Source organism: Trachemys scripta, chromosome 9, assembly GCF_013100865.1.
Source record: "Trachemys scripta elegans isolate TJP31775 chromosome 9, CAS_Tse_1.0, whole genome shotgun sequence".
In the NCBI taxonomy this organism is placed as follows: Eukaryota; Metazoa; Chordata; order Testudines; family Emydidae; genus Trachemys; species Trachemys scripta.
In genome coordinates, this window is record NC_048306.1 from 23,498,989 (window position 1) to 23,504,988 (window position 6,000).

Below are 6,000 nucleotides of genomic sequence, written 5' to 3' on the forward strand. Positions count from 1 at the left end.
GGGTCCAGAATTGGCATCTAAACCATGCTGATTGTCACAATAGACATGCCATGGGCTAAATTTGATTAAGTAGAACTGAGGCTTATTGGAAGATCTGAGTGAGGGAAATTTGCATATCATCTGTCTGTCTAAAGCTTGGATAGCATCTATTTCTGGCTCAAGTCATTGCTATTAGCCCCTTTTTTAAATTGACACCACAATTTCCCCCCAAATTAAAACAAAAAGACAAATCTACCTCCCCACTCCTTGCACTTTCTTATGTAGAAATGAAGATGCATTTAATACATTTAAACAATATTTGCCCTAAATATTTGCAATTTGCTCTCCCACTAGCCAAGCCTGACCTCTACTTCCCATTTCACCTGAACCAAACTGCTTGTACAACATGGTGTCATCATTGGACACAGAACTGACTCTCAAGTGCAGCTTTCCAATATTATATGTGCACACAAATAAGTTCCTCTTGTTGAACCTGATAGAAAATGTGGGTCTGGCTTTGTGATAGGGAAATCTGTCTATTTAAGAGACTGTTGGTTTCTTTTAAAGACTGCTTGATCTCTAGGACAGGCTTTATTGAGTCTCTATAGCAGATAGGAACATAGGTATTGTCATATGACGTTGGACTAGTGGTCTATCTATTCTGGTTTCCTGTGGCCAGTATGAGATGCTTCAGGGGAAGGCGCGTAAAACCCTATAAGTGACAATTATGGAATAACCTGCCCATAAAGGAAGTTTTGTCTTAAGTTTTCTAAGTTAGTGATCGGTTTATGCCCTGAAACATGAAAGTTTATATCCCTTCTAAATTTTATATCCTATCTAGTGTATCTCTGGAGGCTCTTGTTATATGTACAAAATGTCTAGTCCTGTAAACCTCTGAGCTTCAGTGATAGCCGTGTACACAATATGACTGATATTCGAGTTCACAGCTTCACTGAGAAGTGATGTCTGGGAGAAGAGTATATCTACCCTCCAGGTCTTTGGCCTCCACCTCCAAGAGAATTTCAGTAACTAATCAATAGCCTAAACACTTGTCAACTCACCTGTCTGTATTGTTCTTGAATCTATGTATATGGTCTTCTTGTTATGAAAAGGGGAAGAAGAGGGAGGGAATCGCGAATATTTGTCACTAACAATTTCAGCTTTTATTTTCTGCTCACTCAGGATGAATGGATTTTGCAACTCTGGTGGGAAGTGCCATGTCAAGCAACACTCAATGGAAGCACAGGAGAGATCAAAGAGCAGAATTACACTTTTGATCATGGGGTTTGGAGAGGAGGGAAGAGAATCTAAAAAGATGCACCCATTAGGAGGAGAAATAAATGGAATAAAAAGAGCAAGGGATTCCCTTCAAAAGTTCTCCTCACTTTGTCCCCTGATTTTTTTTGGACCTTTTCACAAATCACAATTAAATGATTTAGAACTTTATAAAAATGTTTGACAGGAGCTGTGCAGGAAGCAGATGTTTTTCCCTTTTATTATGACTTTCAACCTTCACTTTCCAGTAAGGGTCTTGTGCTTGTCTGAGTTATTGATCTGTCCAGATGTAACTTTTTATTTTTTCAAAAGCCAGCAATGGAGATTAAAGCATCAGGATCCCGTCTGGTCTGTAGATTTACTGCATCTCCTTGCTATCATGACTGTGTGATGTTTCCTAGTTACCTCTTGGTGACTGGGGCATAATGGCATGGAGCTTCTGGCACAGCAAGAACCCAGCTGATGTTCAAAGTTCCTGGAAATGTTTCCTCATCATTAGTCTGGGCTTTTTAGTTAATAAATAAACTGTGTTCCTCGTTGGTCAAATTGTGCAAAGAAAATGGGCCTTAGAACAAATAGAAAGTTTGTATGTATTAAGTGAAATGAATAAAAAGATGTCACATCCCTAAGTCTGTCTATGAATGTTAAAAGTTACAGATGGAAGAAAAAAACAAAAACTGTGGGATCACCCAGTTCAGCTCCCAGGCGCAAGTCCGGATTGCCCCATACAGGACACTTTCTAGCAAAATTATGGCTCATTATGGGTGATTTCAAATGAATAAATTTATATTCAGTGTATGCCATTAAAAATTCAACGTTTGTCACACAATTTCCCCCAGTTTTGTGTTCTGAAAATGGGGCTGAAATTAATATGGATGTTTATTTTCACTGGCATTTTCCGACACATTTTAGTGATGTCTGTCATGAGAAGTTTTAAAAGGATCCTATTGGAGTAGATACCTAATTGATTTTCAGTGGAAGTGGGGTGGCTGTCTGCTTTGAAAAGCCCAGCCTTAGAATCTAAAGTAAAATTATCCTTTCCAATTAGAAAAGTTGGAGGGTAGGTGAAATGTTGGATAGAAAGTACTCTACAATCTCCTTTTATGTGTGTGAGACATTCTGGGGCACAATCCAGACTAGTGGGGGGGGAGGGGACTGTGTCGCCCATGCCCTGTAACCTGGGGTGCCCTTTATAATGCTCTGCTGTTGTAGCTTCCAATCTGGGCTGCTCACAAACAACCTCCAGCATGTAAGTCACTCCCAGCTATGTCTGTGTGTACTACAGCCTGCCAGCCATACCTTGGCTCTCACCAGCCTTGGTTATGCAGCAGGGCAACCTCAATACACCCCCAATCCTGATCTTCCCCCAGAAATGTTTGTCCTGTACTGCCCAGCTCTCTCCTGGACAGTACAAATATAATAAGCCTGTTATTCCTTTAAGGGAATAATATGACAGTTTATTATTTTAAATAGTTATCCAGAGTCTTCAATTTAAACACACTGAATTAGATTAAAACAAGTTTATTAACTACAAAGACTGATTTTAAGTGAGTACAAGTAATGAGGTATAAAAGTCAGAAATGGTTACAAGATAAAACGCTTACTGGTACTTAACTTAAAAATTATATTAGATTCAAAGCTTCCTAGCCTTCAGAGCAACATTCTTTGCACCTGAAAAGACAAAGGTAGCAGCTGTTGAACTCTTTAGGTCAGGACCCTTCCCCCAGAGTCCAACAGCTGCTTCCTTTGTCTTTTCAGGTGCAAAGAATGTGATGGGCAGGGAGAGAGAGAGGGGTTTCTTGGAGTGTCTACCACTTCTTTTTATAAGAACAGTCATACTGGGTCAGATCAAAGGTCCATCTAGCCCAGTATCCTATCTTCTGACAGTGGTCAATGCCAGGTACCCGAAAGGGAATGAACAAAACAGGTAATTGTCAAGAGATCCACCCCCTGTTGCCCATTCCCAACTTCTGGTAAACAGAGACTAGGGAGACCATCCTTGCCCCTCCTGGCTGATAGCCATTGATGGACCTACCCTCCATGAATTTATCTAGTTCTTTTTTGAACCCTGTTATAGTCTTAGCCTTCACAACATCCTCTGGCAAGGAGTTCCACAAGTTCATTGTGCGTTGTGTGAAAAATATTTCCTTTTGTTTGTTTTAAACCTGCTGCCTATTAATTTCATTTGGTGACCCTTAGTTCTTGTGTTATGAGAAGGAGTAAGTAACACTTCCTTATTTACTTTCTCCACATCAGTCATGATTTATAGACCTCTATTATAGTCCTGTCCCCCCTCTTTGAGAAGCATTTCCCCAGTTGGGAGCAATGAGACAGACAGTCTGCGTGGAAGGAAACTCCATGCTGTTTCTTTGCTAAGATGTAGATTTATTCCCCTACCCCTTTCCTGCCAAAGAATGGCCACTTAGTAGGTAATGGTCCGTCAGCCTTTGTCTCTGAGAAATGTGTTTGGCCACTGCCCACATTTATCTGGAAAAAGATACGTTTAGTCATGATCTCAGCTCATGTTTATAACTTCACATGTAACACACCTACGTGCATTTTGCCATGCTATTACTGATCATCAAATTATGAGGTTTTTAAATGATTCCTCATAAGGCATACTTTATACCATGGGTTGGCAACCTTTCAGAAGTGGTGTGCCGAGTCTTCATTTATTCACCCTAATTTAAGGTTTTACGTGCCAGTAATACATTTTAACATTTTTTAGAAGGTCTCTTTCTACAAGTCTAGAATATATAACTAAACTATTGTTGTATGTAAAGTAAATAAGATTTTTAAAATGCTTAAGAAGCTTCATTTAAAATTAAATTAAAATGCAGAGCCCCCCGGACCGGTGGCCAGGACCCGGGCAGTGCGAGTGCCACGGAAAATCAGCTCGCGTGCCGCCTTCGGCACACGTGCCATAGGTTGCCTACCCCTGCTTTATACAAATGTTAATACAGTAGCCTATAGGGTGTGAAGCCAGGGGTATATTCTGTCACAGTGTGAAAGCATTTGTTTCTAGGTAATGAGATTTACCTTTTGTTCCAGTTAAGATGAGCAATCGGTCTCTATGAATTGCCTTGTTAAATGACAAACTGAGTGACTAAAGTAGCAGAAGGAGGAAAGATCCTCAATCTGATTCAGATATCCATCAGAACTCCGGGAGTTGGATAAAATGTGACGCAAAATCCAAAACATTTACTTGTATTTACTGGGAGGTGAGTGATTCAGTCTGACCAAGTGTGGCAGAGAAACAAATACCATAGTTTGGGATTTTAAGTAACAGTCCATAGCTTTGAGGGAGCTCCAGTTCAAGCAACTCCACGGATCACTGTAGAAGAGGGGCAGTCTCTCCAACTTAAGTTCTTTTTGGAGTTTGTTACATCTATACATCTGTTGACCAGACACTTGGACATACTTAGCGCAGTCCCCACCCAATGGCAGGAGCTACTGTTTGTACTTTAACCCAGCAGAGAATCCATATGAGACCCTCTTGGTCTGAAGAGAGCTGCTCTCCCATTGGCTGAGATGGTAGGAGCTATGCTGTAGTGTAATCTCACCTGGAAGTCACTGTCTGTATATTTTACAGCCATCAATGCTAACACATTTGGGGAGGTGGCAAACTGTCAGATTCTAATTGATTCTAACTGAAACATGTAAATGTGCTCTTCCTTATTGAAATCTAGATACACAATGGGCCAGATTCAGAGTGGGTATATTATTTAGATCATGAGTTTTTGTGACTAGGTACTTTTTCTTCTACATGTCTGTAAAGTGCGTACATGGAGTTGTTGCTATAATAATAGCCAAAAAATAATAAAGTGTAAGTAGATGCAAAACCACTGATGTCAACAGAGTTGAACACACTTTCACCTGCTCTGAATTTGGCTCACCTCATGTAGTTTTGCTCATCACATTTAGGGCCTGATTCTCCATTGCCTTGCACTAGTGTTTGCTCATTTGCACCCAAGCAAAATGAATGTGAAGTGGGTATAAAATGCTACCATTCTGTTTTCACAATGCTTAACCCCTGCCCCTTTTATATTGGTGTAAATGACTTCACAAGTCACAGGGACACAATGAATTAGGCTCTTATATGGTAACTAACATCTCCATAGGAGAAATGCTACTGAACTGATCCCTGTCACTATCATCTGTCCCCTTGAATTTATAAGGATTCATGAAGTAAATTATCCAATAGCAGCCAGAAGGTGATGATGGGAATTGAGAAGCCACTGTGAATTATGCCATTGCATAGATTGCTTGTTAAAATATCTTTTTCTGCTTTTACCTACCCAGTCAGCCTAACTTATGCAAATTAAACAGCTTTTCTATAGCATTTGTTCATCCTTACTAGTAAATTTTCCAGTCCTAAAACTCCATATATTAACTAATAATGTAGCACTTTGTGTTTGGCACTGTCATATTACATATGCATAATTTCCCCCTCAATACAAAAGTCACTAATGGATCTTCACTCTGCAAATGCACCCAACTGTTTCGAGGGCAGGAGGAGTGGGAGGGAGAGACATACTGAAGGCTAGACTGCTAAATGACATTACTTGTGAGTATATGGAACATTTCCATAAGGAAACTGATCATTCGTTTTTTGAATTCACACTGAAAGATTGGCTCCGGGAAGCGGGACTAAAATGGTAAAATAGCAAATGTTTCATCCAATTTAAAGCATGCACAGCCCATCATCACGCAGATTGTTGGCTAGCACCTTGATTTAAATTACAT

At 40.0% G+C, this 6,000-nt stretch overlaps 1 protein-coding gene across 5 annotated transcripts in view; it reads left to right on the forward strand.

The window, feature by feature from the left end:
* The window catches only part of LOC117883282 (probable G-protein coupled receptor 83), a 38,252-nt gene extending 36,273 nt beyond the window's left edge, over window positions 1-1,979 (forward strand). For 4 of the 5 annotated variants that reach the window (XM_034782448.1, XM_034782453.1, XM_034782449.1 and 1 more), the window contains one exon: window positions 1,162-1,979. The gene's annotated coding sequence lies outside the window, so the exon portion shown is untranslated. The remainder of the gene's footprint in view (window positions 1-1,161) is intronic. The other variant, XM_034782451.1, reaches the window with a different exon arrangement.
* Window positions 1,980-6,000: the final 4,021 nt, after the last annotated feature.